General features: G+C 37.0%; 1 long non-coding RNA gene across 1 annotated transcript; it reads right to left on the bottom strand.

Annotated features, from left to right (window-relative positions):
• Positions 1 to 652: 652 nt before the first annotated feature.
• Positions 653 to 21,863, bottom strand: LOC126025581 (uncharacterized). Its single transcript, XR_007501481.1, has 5 exons — positions 21,850 to 21,863; positions 20,609 to 20,751; positions 4,113 to 4,296; positions 3,705 to 3,971; positions 653 to 720 (listed from the first exon to the last, which is right to left on the bottom strand). It is a non-coding gene; the product is annotated as an uncharacterized LOC126025581 (long non-coding RNA).
• Between the last annotated feature and the right edge of the window lie 1,304 nt (positions 21,864 to 23,167).

Here is a 23,167-nt window from a genome sequence, read left to right on the forward strand (position 1 = left end):
GGCTGTAATAGTATTTTTTTTTTTTTTGCTCTTGCAGGAGGTAGAGTCACATCTGACAGTTTTCAGGGTCTGCTTTAAGCTCTGTGCTCAGGTGTCATCCTAGTGATGTTAAGGGTACTATTCAGTACTGGAAATAGAACCCAGACCTCCTACGTTGGAAGCAAGTACTCAGTCCACTGAGCTATCTCTCCAGTTCAGTAGTATTTTTTCCTATGATAGAATATTGCAAATTTTATGAGAATAATTAAAATGTAGTATATTATTCAACGATCATTTCCTGTTCTTTTTCTTTAATATATACAGACATCATTGTCAAATTGGTAAGCATTATAGAGCTTATTTATTTCAATGACAGCTAGTGGCAGGGAGAATAATTACACAGGTCTGAAGTAAGTTAGATGGATCTTACTGTCATTATGGAAGCAATTAGATCATAAAACATTTGTCTATAGAGGTTAATGAAGGACAGGCCCTCAAATAAAATACCTCTTTTTTTTAAAAAAAAAAGTCATATGTTACTCTCAGATTTTTTGGGTGGTTGTGGATATTTCTTCCAGCCTCATAGTGCTCAACGTTGTAAACTCCTGACTGTATTCCTAGCAATCATGCTCAGATTTTAGGCAAAAGAGCCACGTGGAACATCACAGGCTTTGGCATCAAGAAGGTCCGGGTCATCATAGTGATTTATCTTCCCTGAATCTGTTTCTTAAGCAGAAATATCTAGGCAAAAAAAGAGAGATTTAAAATTAAAACTGGGCCCAGAGAGACAGCACAGCTGTGTTTGCCTTGCAAGCAGCCGATCCAGGACCTAAGATGGTTGGTTCGAATCCCGGTGTCCCATATGGTCCCCCATGCCTGCCAGGAGCTATTTCTTTTTTTTTTTTTCAAGTTTTGATACTTATTTATATAAAAACAAATTAAAATGTGTGTAATTAGGTATAGAGTAATACATGGGTGCTATCAAATTGCATACTAATTTATAGGCATATTCAACATGCTCCTCTCCAAAATTCTACTCTTGAAGAAACGTATTTTCCAAAGTATTATTTTTATAATTTCTTTTTTTGTTTTTGTTTTGTTTTGTTTTGTTTTGTTTTTTGTTTTTTTTGTTTTTATTTTAATGAATCTTTATGTACTTTTATGTATTTTAGAATGTGTATTTTTTTTCTTTTTAACATAATTTTTATTTTGATCATAGTGGCTTACATATTGTTGACAATAATATTTTAGGTACATATTTACATAAAATCAAAGGGGATTCCCATCACCGGTTTGTCTTCCCTACTCCTCCATTTTTGTCCTACCACCCATATCCTCTTCCCTCACCCCCAGGGCTGCTAGAATATGTGGTCCCCTCTGTACCTATCCTATTACTTCGTAGTCTTACACCTGTTTGGTCCTGATGCCTCCTTTATTTCCCCCTCTAGTTGGGAGGCAGGAGTAGGTAGTTCAAGTTATGTGGTTTTGTTTGAAGAGGAGAAAAGTGATAAACTGGGGTAAAAGTCTAATACGCCGGAAATAAGCAAAATTCTTCTAGAGGCTCTCGTCATCGGTTTGAGAGACGAAGGAGAAAAAGAAGGTGATACACTCCACCCCTACGAAATGAAGTGTCAAATATCTATTAAGAGTTCCAACGAAAACGCTAAGCACCACCAAAACAGAACAAAACCAACAAATAAACAACCCAAAAAACGCCGTGGTCTTGAGATAGGCACCATGGCATAGCACATGAAGAGGGAAAAGAAGGGGCCAGAGAGATAATATGGAGGCAAGGCGTCTGCCTTTCATGCAAGAGGTCATCGGCCCGAATCTTGGTGCCCCACATGGTCCCTCGTGCCCGCCAGGAGCAATCTCTGAGCCCGGAGCCAGGCAAAATCCCCGAGCACTGCCTGGTGCCTCCCAAAAAATCTGAAAAAAAAAAAAAAAAAAAAGAAAAAGAAAAGAAGAAAAAAAAAAGGAGAAAAAAAGATAAGTGGGGGCAATAACTTCAATAACCAACTAAAACAAAGAAATCGACCAAAAATAAATAGGTAAATAAAATAATAATAGTAGTACATGAAGATAAAAAGTAATATATGAAAAATAAACAAGATTTTTTCTGAACAGACAGCCAGGAGTACCCCTGAGCACTGCCGAGTGTGGCCCAAAAACAAAACAAAACAAAACAAAAAAATTAAAACTACCTGACATGCTTCATGGAAAAGCCATTACTTACCTCTAAAAACAAATGAGAAGGTGTATTGGATTCCAGACCACAGGGTGGAACTGTTACAATTTTTATGTAGCATGCAAAGTTATGAGTTGCATTCTACAGAAAGCTTGCCTACCATGAGGAAGAGGCAAAGCCAAGGTTTTCCTCAAAGAACAAATGGGGTTAACTTTTAATCATCAGACAAGTATTCAACATACAAAATTGATTTCCACATGCTAGGATTAGGCTAATAATAATAACCTGGATGCTGTCTAAAGTACAATCATTATATCTGCCTTGGAGTTTCAATTCATGCCTTCTCACAATCAATCTCACAATCAATAGATTCTAACTTTTCCTTGAGCGTTCCAGAGTTAGATAACTGCATATGTAGCCTCAGACCCTCAGACTAGATGGATAGGTACCTCTTTCTTTATATTAGGATTTTCTGTTCAAACTTTAGGACTATATATCTGTCAGATTATAAATTTACCTTTTCATAGTACATGTTAAGTCCATCTTCTTGAGAGAAGATTCTATAGTGCCTTTTGCCTCATTTAGCTATCAAACCATATCTATCGGTATATATATATATATATGTATATGTATATATATATGTATATATGTATATATAATTTGGGTCACATCTAGCAGCGCTCAGGGGTTATTCCTAGCTCTAGGCTCAGAAATCACCATAGCAGGCTCGGGGGACCATATGGGATGCCGGAATTTGAACCAATGTTCTTCTGCATGCAAGGCAAACGCCTTACCACTGTGCTATCTCTCCAGCCACAATCTATCAGTATATTAAAGACATATTTTGGTCTGTTGAATTGTGACATCATCATATATAAAAAGGTAAAGACACTGGAAATTCTTTAAGCAGAGATGAAACCCTGGTAATCCCTATTTCCAACCACTTAATAATATCATTTATCTAAGGCATTAACTTCATTCCATAGTGGATGAAAGAAGTGTGAACCACAAACAAATCAGATGATGGTACTGTTTTCCTGTCAAAGTAACTATAAAGTGTCGACTTCTAATAAACTCTAGGTTCTATAATGTCTCTACTGTCATAAAGGACTCTTTCAAAGACCTCACAATCATTTTTTCTAATTAACTCCTTTGGAGTTAATAACACTTCATCTTAAAATAAAATTGTCATCACAGGACACACAAAATACACACACCTAAAACTACATGCTAACATGTTAACATTAATTTTTATTGGTTTCTTCATGATTTTTCTTTTTAGCATTTGTCCATATTTTAATTTCCAACTAATCTCACTTTCAAACTACGTACTTTTATAATCATTCCCATTCTTCCAAAAATTATGTAAGAAGCGTAAATAATTCAAATATCCCAGGGGACATCATTTCTATAATCCATATAGAGTGGGGGAATGTATATGATCTGCTATTGTCTCAACCTCTTGTGAAATCTATGTGTGGAAGCTTAGTTCTGTTGCTAGTGGCAGAAATAATCATGTTTTGTATTTATGCATTACCTTTCTCTGTGATGATAGCAGGATTTCATGTGTCTTGCATCAATAATCTTAATAATATCTCCATATTGATGGGAATCACTTAGATGGAGAACATAATTTTAACCAGAAACGTCATAGATGAAAAACACATCAAGAAAGATGCTAAATAGTTGATACTAGGTTGGGTACTTAAAAATATCATGGGGTCAGCCTCATTCTTCATCACACTAGCTATATCATTTTCCAGATGTGAATCTTTCTTTCATTCAAGAGAACAATGACTGAAAGCTGAAAATAAAAAAGATTCAGTGACTAAGCAGCAGCATGGAAGCTCAGGGTTTCTGCTTTTTCTTTTTAATTCTATTCCTAATTTGTGAGTTAACCCCAAGAAATCTTTTAACCTTTTGAAGCTTTAATTATTTTACTTACAAAATAGTATTGTGAAAGCATGTTACTCTGCATCCTCTTTCTGGCTTCCAATATTCTCGTTTTTGTAGGGTCCTTTCATTAATTTTTTGTCTATTCAACAATTATACATACAGAGCATCTTCCATGTTTAAAGGTTCTGGCAATGTTTCTGTTGCTTTGAGATGCTTCAGGAAATTAACATCATCTGCAGCTAAAAAATAGAAGCAGGATCACAGAGATGTATAAAATATAGTTGTGTAACAAAGCATACCGTTTATCTCACTGAAGAATGCAAATGCTATATCATATCAAATGAATTCTGAGGATGTGATGCTAGCAGAAAGAGCACTGAACAGGAGTAAAGCTTCATCAGTAGATTCAGTTTTGTCACTTATTAGCTCTTTGTAAAGTGGATGGCATAACAGTAGAACTCAAGGGATTGCAAAAATGAAATACTGTTGGAGAAAGCTTCTTATGATGCTTTTGTTTGTTATGTCAACTCATAGGAATTACTGGAAGTAAGAGAGTTCTTTAAGTCAAGTTGAGCATGACTTTTGGATGATGACTATTTAAATTGAGGGGTTGGAGCAATAATATAAGGGGTAAGGTGCTTGCTATGCAGGAGGCCAACTCAGCATCACATATGGTTCCCTGAGCCCTGCCCTGAGTAGTCCCTGAACATAGCCTGATGTAGCCCAAGCTCTCAACCCCCAGAGAAAATACTTTAACAAACTACAATAAGATAAGATATAGAGAAGACATATTAGGAGAAAACTAGAAAATCAAGGATCAAAAGTGAAAGGAGATGAGGACTTTCATGGGAAATTATGATGCAAGTTTTTCATTTTAGATTTCATATATTAAAATGATGGAATGATTCAGGTGATTGATGCAAGGCCTAAATGAACTGAAGGTTTAATTCAGCATTACTGGAGTGATTCAATAAATTTGAGACCACTATTTTGTCAACTTAAGAAAATTTGTAGAATAGAGAAAAAAATTCTAACCCTGTGCAGAAGTCTTCCAAGTGGTGTGGTATTCAAAAGAATAAAATGAACAAAGTAATGTGAAGTGGGAATATAAAAGAAAAATATTACAGAAATAAAAGACTGAAAAAACAACATTATTCAGGTATGGTTGTGACCAGTTCACTGAAACCAGAAAGCTAGTAGAAGGATCAAAGCAATTGCCTTGCAAATGGCCAACCCTGTTGACACTGTATATGGCCTCCTGAGCACCTTAGGAGTATGCTCTAGGAATCACTGGGTGCTGTCCTCCCCCCAACTCCCCCCAACAACAGCATATCCATTAATCTACATATTTTAATGATTAGCATTCAAGCCATGACTTTATGACTTGGATTCTCCAATGACTCATATCAGTACCATTGGTGCTACACCTGGCCCATGATGAATGGCTGCCCTGCAAAAATATTTTCACATTTTCCTCTAACTCGTATTTTCCATTCCTACTCCTACAAAGCACACTCATTTTTTCCACTCTAAATAATCTAACATAGCTAAAACTCAGGAATAAAATTAGAACTTTAAGTCCTTGAGAACTATGCAATCCTTGCTCAAACAGTATCTACCACATCATTTCTATCATATACATAATTTTAACATTTATTTTCAGTTGTTTCACATATGTTGCATGAGCATATAACATCATTAAAAAATATTATTTCTAAAATTCTGGGTTAATTCAGAACATCAAGATTACCTTATTTACGTTGTTAAAAATATGACTGTTACTTGACTCTCAGATTGAAAAATCATTTCTACTAATGTATGTCATCATAAATTTTGCTATTGGAGTATTGAATTGATAAAAACAATCTATGGTGTCATACAATAAATTAAGCTTTTTAAATATAATTTAGAAACATCAAATATTTGGGGTCAGCAAGGTGGCGCTAGAGGTAAGGTGTCTGCCTTGCAAGTGCTAGCCAAGGAAGGACCGCAGTTCGAACCCCCGGCGTCCCATATGATTCCCCCCAAGCCAGGGACGATTCTGAGTGCTTAGCCAAGAGTAACCGCTGAGTATCAAACGAGTGTGGCCTGAAAAACCAAAAAAAAAAAAAAAAAAAAAAAAGAAAGAAAATCAAATATTTATGGAGGTAGGAAGAAAAGAGATGATTTTGGTGTGTACTCTCATTTTGATTTTCATTTTGACCTAGTTTTTCTTTCTTCCTTGGTAACTGGTTCATCTTTGATCATGAAGAGTGAGTGTTCATTGATCAGAATGCAATTCTTACCTCAAAGATCAGAACAATTTCTGATAATAAGTCTTATGAGTATTTTTAGTACCAACGAATCCATTTATCTACAGTGTGTGGCTGTACATAATCCCCATACACCTTTTCCTTATAAAAAAAATGCTAGAAAAAAAATTATTTTTTAAAAAATGTCATGAGTAAACTTCTACATGCTACAAAAACAAAGTATAATAATGATCACTATGATCCCTATGTTCAATAAATGTGATTTTCTGTAACCGGAGTTCATGGTTCTGATTTTTTTGTTTGTTTGTTTTTTTGGGTTACTCCTGGCAGCACTCAGGGGTTACTCCTGGTTCTACACTCAGAAATTGCTCCTGGCAGGCTCCGGGGACAATATGAGATGTTGGGATTCGAACCACCGTCCCCGTGATTTTTATATAATCAATTTGTAAACAAAAGGAATAACCAATTCTCAAAATTATTCTAACATATATAGTATAAAACCTATGAAAATAAACTTTTTTCTCAGATGCTTGCCATTTTACAGAAACACCAAACTACCAGGAATTTTTCAGCATTTACATTAATATCTCAGACTAATTTTTTCTCATCATAAGCTCTTACTCACTGAATATTGCAAAAGTTCTCAACTAGCTCATTGATGTTTATAAGGCTATTTAAAGATAAAATAACTACCTCAAAAAATACAAAGTGAGTCTGGAGTGATAGCAGAGCATATAAGGTGTCTACCTTGCATACAGCCAACCCTGGTTCGATTCCCAGATTCCCATATGATCTCCTGAGCACAGCTAACAGTGATTCCTGAGTGCAAAGTGAGAAAGTAACCCCTGAGAATCATTGAGTATTGCACAAAAACAAAAACATCAAAAAAGACTCCAAAGAAAATGACACAAACTTTCATCAATAATAGTCATCTAAATGAATGTCTAAATAAGGGTTCAGTAGCAAAATTTCCTTCACAAATTTTATTTTATCTGATCTTCACAGAACCCCTACTCAATTGAGTTATAAAATATTTTTATGATTCTCATTTTCAAGTACGAAAACTAAAATCTTGTCAAATAAATTATTTGCTCAAGTTAATAGAAATATTAGATTAAAAAGACTAGCTTTTTTATCTTTGAAATGTATAATACAAAATATCTGTATGGTACAAAATAAGCACTAAAGAACCTTAATTTTTTTCAGAAAAGAATTTCAACTAAATTCAATACAATATAGGAGATAAATAAGAAGCATGGAACTGGAAAGTGTGAAAAAAGTGTTGCTGGCAAGCCACATGATTACTTACATTGGATATAAAGGGAAATAAAGGGTTAAAAGGAGATTTAAAAAATAAAAATTGGGGGCTAGAGAGATAGCATGGAGGTAAGGCATTTGCCTTTCATGCAGAAGGTAATAGGTTCAAATCCCGGCATTCTATATGGTCCCCCATGCCTGCCAGGAGTGATTTCTGAGTGTGGAGCCAGGAGTAACCCCTGAGCACTGCCGGGTGTGACCCCCCAAAAAAAGTACAAAAAAGGAGAGAAAATTATTAAGCTTAATTAAATCCACAAATAGAACACCATAAGTAAATTTTATCCACCCATATGGTCCTTCTAATTATAATATATTAAAATCTAAACATTAAGACATTCTAGCATATATAAAAGTCAATGTTATTTAATATAAATCAAGACAGACATTCCTTTGGATATTATTTTCTATAATTATCCTAGTTTAAATGTTGATACCATCAAATAAATATTCCTTTATTTGTTAAAAGCATTAAAAAAAATTGTAGGTAGAATGGCTCAAGTCCAATCATTGGTCCTTTTCACTTGTAAAAAAAACTATGGAAAATCTAGAACTCTCATATACTACGACTACTGGTGAACATGTAAAATAATAGGACTCTGTTTAACAGCTTGGCAAGTTCTTTAAAAGCTCAACATTTACTATAATATGATCTTATCATTCCTCTCCTGGGTATTTACCCAAGGAAAAGGAAACTGTAAATGCTTACAGAAACTTATACATGACTGTTCAGTGCAGCAGCTGTATTTGTAATAGAAAAACACTAAGAGCAAGCTGAGTATCTGCCAGAAAGAGAATGGATAAACAAAGTGCATTAAACACTTACCAAATATGATCCAGCAACAAAATAAATGAACATTGGACAAATACTAAACCTAGAACAAATCTCAATAACACTGGAAAAAAAAACCAATATGTGTATATAGAAATATATACATTATTTATACACTTTACACTGTACACTTTCATTTATATAAATACTAGGCAATCCAAATTAATTTGATCTATATTTGCAGAAAACCTACCAATGGTTGCCCAGGAAGGGGGGAAGAGAAGGAACAGATGGGCAGGAATCTATAACTTGTTGAATTTGTAGTGATAACTTCATATGAAAATACAAATGATAGTACTACCAAATATTGTGGCCAGAGTGACAACACAGTAGGGAAGGCATTTGCTTTGCCCGCTGCTGACTCGGGTTCAGTCCCTGGCATCCCATATGGTCCCGAGCCTACAAGGAGTGATTTCTGAGTGCAGAATTGGGAGGAACCCCTGAATGTCACTAGGTGTGGCTCAAAAGCAAAACAAAACAACAACTAAAAAAAAAAACCAATTACCAAATGTACTTTCTTTTTCTAAAAAAAAATAAATAAATGATTTCTTTATTTAAGCACTATGGTGGAGTTGTCTTCCCCTAGGTATATGCTCTACCATTTGACAGACCTCAAATTGTGCTCATTTGTTTGAATTGGTTTGGGGGCCACCCCTGGCGATCCTCAGCACTTACTCCTGGCTCTGTACTCAGGGATCATTCCTGGTGGGCTTATGGAACCATATAGGATGCCAAGGATCAAAACAAAACAAGAAAGGTAAGTACTATACTCAAGTTTTATACTCAGTTCTAAAACTGTTTTTAAAGTTTTTAAAGTGATAGGTAGACCAGTATAGTTTAGCAAGAGTTATAACATTCAAAATAGTACAATATTATTGTACTGATAATTTTTGTTTTTTTTTAATATAATTTTTATTTTGATCATAGTGTCTTACATATTGTTGACAATAACATTTTAGGTACATATTTACATAAAATCAGGGGGGATTCCCATCACCAAATTGTCCTCCCTACCCCTCCGTTTTTGTCCTACCTCCCATTTCCTCTTCCCTCACCCCCAGGGCGGCTAGAATATGTGGTCCCCTCTGTATCCAACCCACTACTTAGTAGTCTTGCACCTGTTTGGTCTTGATGCCTCCCTTATCTCCCCCTCTAACTGTAGGCAGGACTAGCTAGTTCAAGTTGCGTGGTTTTGCCTGAAAAAGAGAAGATAAATAGACTGGGGTAAGAGTCTAATACTCCAAATATGGGTGGAATCCTTCTAGAGGCTCTCATCATCGATTTGGGAGATGAAGGAGAGAAAGAAGGTGAAACACTCCACCAGTACCAAAAAAAAGTGTCAATTATCCAGTGAGGACTCCAGCTATATCGATAAGCACCACAAAAAACAGACGAAAAACAAAGCAAAAAAAAAACAAAAAAAAACAAAAACAAAAACAAAAAACAAACAAACAAACCAAAAACACGCCATGGTCTTGAAATAAGAAACATGGCATAGCACATAACGAAAGAAAAGAAAAGAAGAGAAAAAAATAAGTATAATTGGGGACAACGATTTCAATAATCACACCCAAACAGAGAAATCGACCAAAATAGATAGGTAAATAAAAATAATAATAACAATAATAAATGAAGGTAAAAAATATATGTATATATACATATATATACATATATATAAATATAAATATATATATATATATATATATATATAAAATAACCAAGGTTTTGTGCTTTTTGTATTTCTATTTTTTCCCCTCCTGCCCTGGCACAGTAAATATTGGGGTCATTCGAAAAGGAATTCACTTGGCCTAAGAAGTATGGGGTTTCTCCGTCCTTGGAGTATACTGTCATGGGATCAGCTCTAGACTTTGCTCAGGATCATTTATTCTCCCGGTGGTGTTTTTTTGGTGTGTGGAAGACTACTGCTCTGTCCAGGGTGATACAATCAGAGCTCTGTGTTTAGAGGTCTCAGTATCTGCACAAATCCTGAGATGGGATTTATGATGAAGTCAGTCTTTGTGGTTCTAGAGGTTCTGTTACCTCAGTGTCGTTTTAATCCATCTTCTGTGGTTGGTGACCTTGGTCTTTGCACTGAACCTAGGATGGCACCTAGAATAGCGTCTTTCTTTGTGCTTCCAGAAGCCCCATTCTGTTGCAGTTGTCTCTGTCAGACCTTTGGGACTGGGGATCATGCTTATTGTGCAAGTCATAGTTCAAACCCTAAACTAGGGCTTTTTTATTGGTCCCAAGATGTATGTATACTGTCTGGTCGTGGTTCTAGTAGCCAGTCATCTGTAAGTCACGATCTTGGCTTTTGGACCTACCAAAGGGTGCCGAGTCTTCTGGTTTTGTCTTGTCGTTAGCTGGTAAGGTAGGCTAATCTGCTCTAAGGTCAAGTTGTTCACATTTTCCTCGTTGTCAGGATATCATGTTAGAGCTGGCCCTTGTTGTTGACCCCGCAGTATTAAGGCTGTCCTGGATGGAGTTTGTTTCCTGCAGCTGTTGTGAAGAGCTGTGCCGATTCTCTATGTCTGGGATCCAGGGTTCAAGGCTGGATGAATGGTATCTAATCATCTGAGGTCTAAGTTGATTCCACATGACATATTTTCAAGGTAGGAGATATCCCTGTATTGTAAACAACTATGAGTTCCTATCTCTAGTAGATAAGAGCTCTTTTTTTTTATATGTAAGATTTCCCCTTTATTTAGTGTGTCTTTGCAGGGGGGAATGTACTGATAATTTATGAGTAAAGTTCTGAAAATGAAAAGTTTTCAGACTAGTAAGACTGTACAGTAGATATGACGCTTGCCTTTTATACAGCCAAGCTGTTTTTAATATATATATATGTATCTTTATTTAAGCACCATAATTAAAAGCATGTTCGTAGTTGGGTTTCAGTCATAAACAGAATACCCCCCTTTACCAGTGCAACATTCCCACCTGTCTTATCCTTAGCACCATCTATGGATCCCCTGAGCCCCAGCAGGAGTGATACGTGAGACAGATCTAAGCCCTGAGCATCACTGTGTTGTGTAAAAAAACTAAAACACAAGTAAATTTTCCTTCTATAAATGATACTTGTGTCTTGCACTCATGAAGTCAAATCTGTAGATTTGATTATATTCGGTCAGACAGTGAGTTTGGCTAGGAAGAAACTTCACTCGTTTTAGGTCTTAAATTACTCAGCATCTTTGAAGAACTATCTAGATTCAGAAAACAAATCGCATTATGACCCACTTTACACCTTCAAAGGTACAACTTCTGGACAAATTTAAAAAAAGAGCTTTTAATTACTATATTTATAAATTCATGAAAATTCAGAGAAACCAAGTTAAATGATTTATTCAAGAAACATTATTGTGGTTGGAGCGAAAGCACATCAGTAGGGCATTTGCCTCGCACATGGTGAACGAGCCAGACCTGGTTTTGATCCCCTGTGTTCCATATGATCCCAAGAGCCTGCCAGGAGTGATCTGAACGCAGAGCCAGGTGTAACCTTAGGTGTGGCACAAAAACTAAAAGAAAATAAAAGGTTATTATGAAGACAGACAGATGAGAAAATATAAGCTTATTATACTCAACTTCATATGGAAAAATTTGATCACTATAACCAATTTGTTTCGTTTTATTTTGTTTTGTTTTGTTTTAGGGCTATACCCAGTGATGCTCAGGGCTTACTCCTGGCTTAGCACTCAGGAATTACTCCTGGTGGACTTAGGGAACCATGTCAGGTTCCAGGAATCAACCTGGGCTGGCCACATGCAAGGCAATCACTCTACCCCGGTACTATCTTTCTGGTCCTAAGAGTAAGCAATTGTTTATGTAATAGAGCTCTAATTGGAGACAGGACTTTGGAATCAATATAAATTTGCAAATTCAGCTACTGTCTGCATAAATCTATGCAAATTAACTTAAGCATACTAAGTTTCTATTTCTTCACCTGTACAATTAAGATAACCATACACATCCTTTTATGTTGCTTTAGGCAAATAATTCACTTATGTATAATGTGCAGTGATCAAAATAACCAGCTGTTGTCATGATAAGATAAAGTGTTATTCTGAGATTAAAAAATACTATGGATGACTGGAATCTTTGGGTTTCTTTTCAATTTAGCCAAGAATGGGTACTCATTGTTATAAATAAAAGGTATAATTTGTGTACATATAGATAGGTATTAATCCCCTGTGAAAGCATATGAGAAATCAGAATTTTTTGTCATGTTTTGTATGTTTAACTTTAGAATATTGGCTATACATTTAGAATTTTAGAATTCTAACTATTGGACTCTGATCTTCACAATAGTTCTTGTCTAGTTAAATAACTAAGCTTCTATTATTACTTTTTTTTGGGGGGGGGTCACACCTGGCGGTGCTCAGGGGTTACTTCTGGCTGTCTGCTCAGAAATAGCTCCTGGCAGGCATGGGGGACCATATGGGACACCGGGATTCAAACCAACCACCTGGATCGGCTGCTTGCAAGGCAAACGCTGCTGTGCTATCTCTCTGGGCCCACTTATTTAAATATTATCCAGCAAAGAGTATCAGCAAAAAGAGAGGAAGTAGGATATAAGCCTCCTTTTAGTGATTCTAAAATATCATTCTTGATTAATAAGAAAATAATCAAGTATTTCTGATCAGGAAATATTTACTTGGCAGGAATTAATCTCAATATTATTCAAGGTATCTTTTAAAATCTTATGCACGAATTAAATTTTTAATGACAGTAAAATCTGCCAAAATAATGATAAGGCAAATTATTTAGCTCTTTACAGAGTTCATTTAAGGACAAAGTAAGTTCTTTATCCCAGAGGAAAAATAAAACAGATGTCTAGAGTCATTCACTCAAAATAAATATTATTTATTTTCCTCAATAATTTGTTTTAATAAACTATTTTAGTGACTCACAAGTGAGCTAATATAGTTTATTGTTGGGCACTGAAGAGATATTTTAGAGATTTAGGCATTTTCTTGCAAGGTGCCATTCTTGGTTCAATTGCTGGTACCATATATAATTCCCAAAGCCAAAAAGAAAAATAAATACTGTAAGCCAGAGAGAAAGAGCAAGGGGAAAGGCCCTTACCATTCTTGTGGCTACAAGGGTCATAACCTGCCTAGTTCACACATGATAAACCACATATGATTTTGAAAATCGCTTCCAGGGTCATTCCTGAACACATGAACAGTCCCTGAGCAATACCAAGTGTGCTCCCCCAAAGTAAAAGTACATACTTGATTATTGATAATACTTTAAAAAGAGAAGAACTAGGGTTTGCATGATGGCTCAGTGATAAAAAAAAAAAATTCCTGCCTTCCCAACATGGGGTCATGAGCTGACTCTTTACTACTACATGGCTTAGAGTTTAACTTTCTCAGATCAGTGGTTGCACCAATACTAGCCAAGTCACACTATCATTTCTTTATACATTGTTTTGTCCATCATAAAGTAATTAAATTGAGTGTCTTGTGAGTGTTAAAATATGCTCTTTGGTCTAGGCGGCTAACATAGGGGTTCGGGTGTGTATGAACCTGATCGAAGTTCCATTCCTAGAATTAACCATGTTCCCTTGAGCATCAACAGTGTGGTTCTGCAGAATTTAAGCACTGCTGGGATTGGCCTCAGCATCCCAAAGCCTGAATATCACTGGAAGATCTCCAGCAAATTCAATAGGTAAAGATGTGTGTGTTACTTTTTATAATGGTTTTTCAAAAATAATCCAATAGATGTTAAAACCTTAACAATAGAAACCTGTGGGTGTAAAAGGATAACTCGATAGGGTAATTATAGGACACAGAGGAACCCCAAGTTCAATATCCAGCACTACGTGGTCTCATAAGTACCACCCAGATCTACATCCAAGCTTTGATCATCCCCCCAAAATAAAACACTGTCAGTTGTGGCTGGAAAGATATTATAAAGGTTAAGGCTCTTGCATTACACACGACTGACCTCAGGTCAGTGAAGTTAAGTATAACTGGGCTCCAGGCTCCAAAACAAGGTTCTGGTGAGAAACAGGTCTGGGAGCAAATATTGATGCAGGAAATCATCCACACAGTGAAAAAGTACAAGAAAAGGTTCAGAAAATCCAGCACTCACACCAGGAACCTTACCACACAAGCCTTCTGCTCCTAAGAAGGAAAGCAACTTAGTGAAGAAATACTGAAGAATAAAAGCTTACCTTCCTAGACCCTTGCTTTTATTGACAAGAACCAGGCCACATCCTAGGGTGGGAGAGGAATACCAAGTAGGTAATAATCCAATAATCCCATCACCAGACCACACCCTAGGGTGGAGTAAGAATATTGTTCAGAGTGGGTCCAATAATCCAACAGTTAAAACTCTTGCATGTATTAAACTGACCTCAGTCCAATCTCTAACACCACAAATTGCCAGGGCATGCCTAAGCTTTTAGGGGGGCTCAGCCCACAAGATGTATCCTCAGATTTTCCTGGTGGGTAGAACTAATTTAACCCCCATGGGGTTCCTCAAAAGACCTGCTGTGGATGCCTTTTTCCCCTGCGTGGATGGTTGAGGAATTTCCAAAGAGACGCCTGGCATTACATTTTCAGCCAGTATTTGACTATATCTCCTTTGTATATATCAGGCAAAATAATAGCCTCTATCAAATAATTTGTAATTTGGCTCAGAAATTCCAGCACCAAAGTTTATTTGAGAACCCCTTTTTCTGGATATAGTCAGCCCTAAAAGCAAAGACAATTTTTCTCTCCTTTTCAAATATGTCCTTTACAGCTGCAGTTTCTGGTAATCAAGGGCGTAACCAGAATACAGATTTTGACTTTTGACCCTTTTTTAGAAATAGGGAAGCTCATTCTTGGGGATTTAGTGCCTCCCTTCATTTAACCTCTAAAACAATAGAGTCCAGCCTAGAAAGACCAAGTTTCTAGATATTTCCTATTTTCTCCTAATCCTGATTTTGCATTTAAAGCAAACTTGCTAAGAGTTACCTTGAGCTGTGACCTTCTCTCTTGTAACTTAGCATTTTTATAGTTACACCCATAACTTAGGTATTGTTATTATTACACTAGGCTTTGTGATTGCAATTATTCTTCACCTGTGGCTAATTTTACCCTTATAAATTCCCTTGCTCAAAAAATTAAACTTGGCGCACTCCTGCCAGAAACGTGTTGACCCCACATTCTCTGTGTGGTTTCATTTATTTCATATTTCATATTCGGCCGCTCGTGCTCCTGCTTTCCTATCGTGTAGTGCTATGACTCACAAGAATTGCTGAGATGCAGGACGTCCACGGCAACAAATAGTAGTTCACTGAGCATGGTTAAGAATGACCCCTAGCCAAAAGTCAGAGGTAAGTCCCAGGCATTGCTGGGTGTGACCAAACCTTATCTCACAAAAAGAAAAAAAAAATATATAAACTTTTAATCAGAAGTAAGTCAATCAAAAATCAATTTAATAGGCTATGAGGCAGCTAAGTGAGTTGCATAGGTAGAGGTTCTAAGATTTGACAAAGATTACACTAATAATCACAAGAATGAAAGAGAAAGAAAAGATCATTGCTTCTAAACCTGAGGCATGTTTCAAATCCATGTAACCATAGTTGAGTTTTGTATATCACACACAATGCACTGGGTCTTGCCCCAATACTCAAAGGGTAAAAAAAACCAAATGTAGTGCCATGGGTCCTTAATGCCCCAACTGTGCAACCCTCTCCTCCTAATATAATTGCTTATTCTCAAGGTGAGTCAGCATCCTAGAATTTATGTTCAAATACAATTTGGAGTTCTTAAAAACATTATCTCCTAACTTACACATTTTGCATTTGCATGAGACACCAGGGAATATGAAATGATGCACTAATTGAAACATGACTTAATAAGCAGTCCATGAAACCAGGAGAGCCCCTGAACTATGATCCTAGCCTGCATACCACTTGCTGTGTGTCTTTCGTCTAATAGAATAAGACACCAGAATTTGAGTTTCTCCATTTGTTGAATAAAATAAGCAGTAAAGAAACCAGTCACTGAAGAATCAAATAAATTTAAATAGTAAATCTTTGCCACTAGTAAAGATGAATTACTTTTGTATTCACATTTGCTAAAAGTGAGGCTTATAACATATAAAGGAGCATTAAAATAGAAAAGTCTATCAAAATCTTCTGGGTGTAACTTGGTAATTGCTAATAGGATTCTCAAACTTAGCTTGTGAATGATTTACTGAGTTGAGTAATATGCTAATTGGTCATTCATAAAATTATAATAACATTAACAAAATATGTATATTTTGAGATATAAAAAAATCTTCAAATGGATTACTGAGAGAAAAAATATCAAGGTACATTGCAAAGTATACAGTATTTGCTGTACTTTTCTAAAATGAGCCAAAAAGAAATTAATTCTGATCTAGTAACATGGTGATATGTTTTCTTGAGAGCTTAAGACCATAAATGTATCAACTTAAATTCTGGTTCATTTTATTTGGTAAATAAGTGATTATCTGGGCTATGGTTGCCATCTCTGGAATAACATTAAGGCATTTCAAAAATAACATATTATATCAATATTAATTATTAATATTGATATTAATCAATAATAATAACTAATATTGATACAGCAATATATTAATAATCAACAATAGAGTAACAATAAATTAATGTATTGTTATGTTGTGATAATTAATATTTTAATTAATATAAAGATATTATAAAGTCTTAAAGAGTTCTGAGATTATAGGTCCGTTGGATACTGACCCATTACAGAAAGGATCAAGGAAATGGCGTGATAACCACTTACTGAAATAATATGTAGAAATATTGAGTTTCAAATATTGTTTCAAAGGAATCAATATCCAAAATACAAAGACACGCCACACTCAAAGAAATTATTTGCTCATCAGTCATCACATAAAGGATTAATATTTAAGATCTTCAAAGAACTTGCAAAATTTTACAAGAAAAAATCCAACCCAACACCATAAAATATGGGGAGAAGATATGAACAGAAACTTCATCAAAGAAGACATCCAAATGGCCAAAAGATATACTTGTAAAATAAAAATATGCTATGTATTACTAATCATCAGGAAAATGCAAATTAAAGCAACCATGAATCATCATCTTACACTACAGATCCTGGCAAACATCAAAAAGAACAACAGTGTTGGAGTGAATGTAGGGAAAAAGGGACCCTCATTCACTACTGGTGGGAATGTCAACTGGTCCAACTTTTGTTGAAAACAATATGGACATTCAATGTTAATATCGACCTAAAAGAATATTGTGAAAGATATGTAAGCCACTTTGGTCAAAAAAAAATAGAAATTGAGCTCCCATATGTCCCAACAATTCCACTCCTGGAAATATACCCCCAAACCAAAACTCACAATGCAGTAAAAACATCTGGACTCCTATGCTCATTGCAGCATTACAGCCCAAATCTACAAACAACCTAGGTACACAAGCACCATTTAAAGGTCAGAGCAATTAGCACAATCATAGGGCTTTTGCCTTGCACAAGGCCAACCAGGGACATATGGTCCCCCGAGTTTGCTAGGAGCAATTTCTGAGCTCAGAGTCACCGGAAGTGGCACAAAAACCAAAACCAAAACAAACAAACAAACAAAAATAACAACCTATTCTAGGGAAAGTTGTTCAGTTGGTAGGGCATTTACCCACCAGATGTGGCCCCCAAACAAAAACTAAAACAAACGAACAAACAAAAACAACCTATTCTAGGGAAAGTAATTCAGTTGGTAGGGCATTTACCTTGCATGTAACTGACCCAGGTTTAATCCCCAGCATCCCATTTGGTCTCCTGAATCTCATTAAGAGTGATTCCTGATTTCAGAACCAAGAGTAATCCTTGAGCATTATTGGATATAGCCCCCAAATAAAACAAAATAAAAAACAATTACACTCTACAAGACCCATAGAGATAATACAGTGTGATAAAACATTTGCCTTGAACATAGCTGACCCAGATTCTATCCCTAACATGCCATACAGTCCCTGAATGAACAACCAGGAGTAAACTCTGAGCCTAGCCAGGTGTGGCCCCAAAATAAAAACAAAACAACTATTTTACATATACACAATGGGATACTACTCGATTGTAATAAAAAAATTAAGTCATTTAATATGCTGCTATTTGGATGTATCTAGAGAGTATTAGGCTGAGTGAAGTTAGTCAGAAGGAGGGAAACAGACATAGAACGATCTTACTCATATGCAGACCATAAAGAAACATAGTAGGGGATGAACAAATGCCAAAAGCAATAGAAAGGAGCAGGTGAACTGGTCTTCCATAGGAAGCATGTAACTAGAGTAGACATAGGAGGGAAAAGTCAGGAAAGGAAATTCTAAGGCAATAGTGAAGGGAAAAGTGTCTGTCATGGAAATAAACTGGGGCAGGAGCAAAACTGGCAATGCTGGTGGAGGGAAGTAGACACAAGTGAAGGAATTGGTACTGTAACACCACATGACTGAAACTTAATCATGAATAACTTTTATATAATTCACAAAGATTCATTCAAACAAAGAATTTCAAAACAGAAAGAAATATTATTGAAGTATTCAAAATGTGCTTTATCATTAACATCAGGCCAAGGTCAAGCTAAGCAGCATAAATACCCACTTGCTTGACCATGAGGTTATGAATTTGAATCCCAGGGCTGCTCTCATGCCTCTAGCAGAGTCCCAGAAGCCCTCTTGTTTAGAGCCCTTATCTTTTAAACAGACGCCATGATCCCTAATACATTGCAGTCATATATGGGCAAGCATTTTGATTCAAGTGTGCAACCCCCAACAATAACAGTTGTAATAAATAAAGATATATTGAATAAATAAAAATATATTGTCAGGAATTCTACTAAAAATGTCTTCTCTGGGAGATGCCTTAAAGACCTGGATCATGTACTTTGCATTCAAGAAATCAGGATATTTTCCACACGCACAGTCTCAATTGGTTCACTGGAAGCAAATCTCAAGCATCATGTTGGAAGTAGTCCCCAAGCACCACACAGAACAGGACACCAAAGTCTAAACAAACCAGCTAATGTAAAATAGTGTCTAATGCCAACAATTCATCCTTCAAGGCAAATCACCAACACAAATGCCTATTTTCCTCTTCAGACAAGAATCTGCAGATCAACCCTGTTCATGCCTTTTTCCTACGATTGATGTACAACAGGGTAATATGTCTTATAGCCACCATGATGTTAACTCCACAATGGTTAAGACATTCTGGGGAAATTTTTTATGGCCAACTGCTTAAACACAAAGTCAGGAGTTAGGGATCCATTCAGTTGGGATTTGAAGAGAAAAATAATTGATGGGCTGCTGTTTAGGAATCAGGATACTTAAAAGAAACCCAGACAGCTGGGTGCTGCAGCCCATGGACCAGCCATGCATGACTGTACCTCTCATCTCTGCAGGTGGAGACAGGAGGCAGCCAGCACGTGGGGTGTTTTTTCATGAAGGTGTGTTTTTTCCATGAGAGAGTGGCCTTTAGCTTTGGACATTAGTGGAGACACCAGGAGCCAGTAGCTATCACAAAGGCAGAGCCACCAGGAAATAACAGAAAGGCCTGGTTCAAGATAGTGCACGCAAGAAAGGGAGAGAGATGATGCCAGAAGCACTGAGAGCCCTAGGCTAAGAGCTCGGTACTGGGTATAATGATTGCCCCAAGGTGAGTGCATCAAAGTCACCAATGGTGACATCTCATTATGTCCTGACAGGACCAACTGACACAAGCTAAAAATAACTCGAATTAAAAAAAATGTTTTAGAAACCATTTCCCTTGGTCTCTCCTACCTCTAAGTGGTGGGTGACTCTGGATGGGTCAGCTTTGGCGTTTCACAGCTGCTAGTCTTCAAAGAACTTAGTGTTACTTCACCACTAGTCTAAATAGTTTGAAGATGCCAGCAGTTAACTACTTCAAAATAAAAATCCTACATGGTGTGTCTTTATCTACATGCTGCCTCTGCAGAGCCAATGGGCTGCAAGGCTAAAACGGCAAATGCCATCAGAGTACATTTGGAAGCTGCTGGATTGTTCCAGCTCATACCCAAGTACTTTGGTCTCTCCACTGGGAAGGCAAAAGCTTCTTTCTAGCTTCTCCCTAGAAGACAATGTGAGGAAAGTAACTAAGAAGCCTGTTGTTTTCCAAACAGCACCTTTGTCTGGTCTTCTTCCTCCTGGAACACTATTTTCCCTGCTGGTTTCCGGGAAAGTATTTCTCCACCTCTCAGGATATAGACAACAAACAGCTCAGGAACTGGGGTCAGTCTATATGTTGGCTGGCAGGTTCTGAGAATTTCTGAGAATGAAATAGGAAGAAATTGCGCTTCAATGGAGAGTTAAAAGAAATAGTTTGTCCAAACATTAAACATTAAACAATGGTGATTCAATCACCATTGCCCATCAAGTAATCCCTTTGGGAAATTAAACCCAAGCTGAAATTTGGGGTTGGAAATCGCTGACCGCAGAATTCTACGAAACATGCTATTCCTGTAAGAACAGGATTTTGTTTTTGTTTTTGGTCACACCCAACAGAGCTCAAGGCTTACTTTTGGAAGGGCCTGAGGAACAATATCATTGCACTAGGCTCCAACCCCAAGAACAGGATTTTCAAGTGAAATGCTAATTGCTTGGAGTGTGTCTTTATGCCTATTTGTTATTTATTCAGAAAATACAATTCAAACTGTCCTCTTAAAAGAAAATATGCAGCACTTGGGGCTGGAGTGATAGTATAGCAGTAGGGAATTTGCTTTGCACGCAGCTGATCCACGACAGACCTTGGTTGGAATTCCGGCATCCCATATGGACCTCCTTGCCTGTCTGAAGCCATTTCTGAGCACAGAGTCAGAAGTAACCCCTGAGCATGGCCGGGTATGGCCTGAAAACCAAAAGAAAAAGAAAAGAAAAGAAAATATGCAGCACTAAATTGGATAAAAAAGATGAACTGGATTAGAGTGATAGTACAGAGGGCAGGGCAGTTGTCTTGCATGCAGCAGATCCAGGTTCAATCCCTGGCATCCTATAGGGTCCTCTGAGCCTGCCAGGAGTGATTCCTGAGCACAAAGTCAGGAGTAACCCCTGATCACTACTGGGTGGCCAAAAAAAAAAAAAACAAGCAAACGTAAAAAGATGTCCTTTTCATAGTAGACACTTCTCTACTTTTAACTGCTATTAGAGTCCGTGGAAGCCCACCACCTCAAATAAAGACTCCAAATTCAGCAGGAATGCAAACAACAATGCAGGTTTATTAATGCGAGCTAGCTAGGGCTTCTGAACAAAGACCAGAGAGCCCTGATCAAGGAAAAGGGGGAACTTTTATAGTTCAGAAAGAGGAGTAGGAGGGGTACAGCATCTGGTACAGAAGTTTTCCAATGCCTCATAGTAGTGGGCCACTCACCTTGTTGAAGGTCTTGTAGTGGTCAGAACCTCCTGTCCTTAAAGGCATCCTATGTACACTCAATGACGGTTGCATTTCCAGGGTGGGGAGGGAGGTTATGGGATTTAATCTTTGTTTAAAACAGCAAGGATAGGTTCTGCTTTTAACATGCATAGCAAAAGCACATAACAAAAGCAGTTTGTTATACTCTGTTTTCCCAAGCTTATCCTTCTTAGGCTTCACACTCACCCGTTTTGGGTTTATACTGAGGAATCTTCTTCAGGTACTACTTGATGACATAGGTAACAATTTTATTCAGGGCCCAGGGGTGGTTATTAAGAGAGCCTTTTCAGCTAGAAGTGGAAAAGTACACTTTACTATGATTTGGGCTTGTCTTCATGGACTTAGGGGGAGAATCTTCATCTATACAACTGCATTCGCCATTCTTTGGAGCAAGCTTCCTACCATGGATTTCCTACCACGGATTTGCATGGAACCCCTTCATTAAAAGTGGTGCAAACCACAATGTCAAAAAAGGAGAGGAGAGGGGAGGAGGGCGGGCCGTTCTAGTACTGGTTTATGTTGAGACAGTCAGTGGAAATTTTTTCTCCTTGTTTTCATATTGATAGTACTGTATGCATATATTCTATATATCCGTAATATCCATCTTGTATTGGGACCTTGATACTGCCCTACAAAGCTCATTTCTAATATTTTACTGCCTCAGTCCCAACCCTTACTTCCCCCCATCTTCCCATGTAGGTACAGCTAATGACATGAAGCTCACCACATAGTGATAAGTGCAGTTAGAGAAATAAGTACACTGAAAACTATCATAACAATGTGAATGAATGAGGGAAGTAGAAAGCCTATCTCCAGTACAGGGGTGGGTGGGGTGGGGTGGGGAGTAGATAGATCTGGGAAATTGGTGGTGGGAATCCTGCACTGGTGAAGGGGGGTGTTCTTTACATGACTGTAATCATACAACTATAATTATATTTGTAATCACGGTGTTTAAATAAAGATAATTAAAAAAAGAGAAAAAGGAGGGGAGAAAGAGAGTAAGAAAAATAGAGAAGTAAAAGAGAAAAGGTAAATGAGAGAGGCAAGAGGGGGAGGAGGAGAAAGAGGAAAACTGTTGACATTGTTGATGGGAAATGCTCTCTGGTGAAGACTGTTGTACATTGTATGACTGTAACACACTAAAGAATAACTTATCCTATAAAAAAACTGTAGTATGAGCAACCTTGAAACCATGGTGTTTAAATAAAAAAATAAAAATAAAAAGATGAACTAGAGGGGCTAGAGTGTTGGTGCAATGGTAAGACATTTGCCTTGC

Source organism: Suncus etruscus, chromosome 13, assembly GCF_024139225.1.
Source record: "Suncus etruscus isolate mSunEtr1 chromosome 13, mSunEtr1.pri.cur, whole genome shotgun sequence".
In the NCBI taxonomy this organism is placed as follows: Eukaryota; Metazoa; Chordata; class Mammalia; order Eulipotyphla; family Soricidae; genus Suncus; species Suncus etruscus.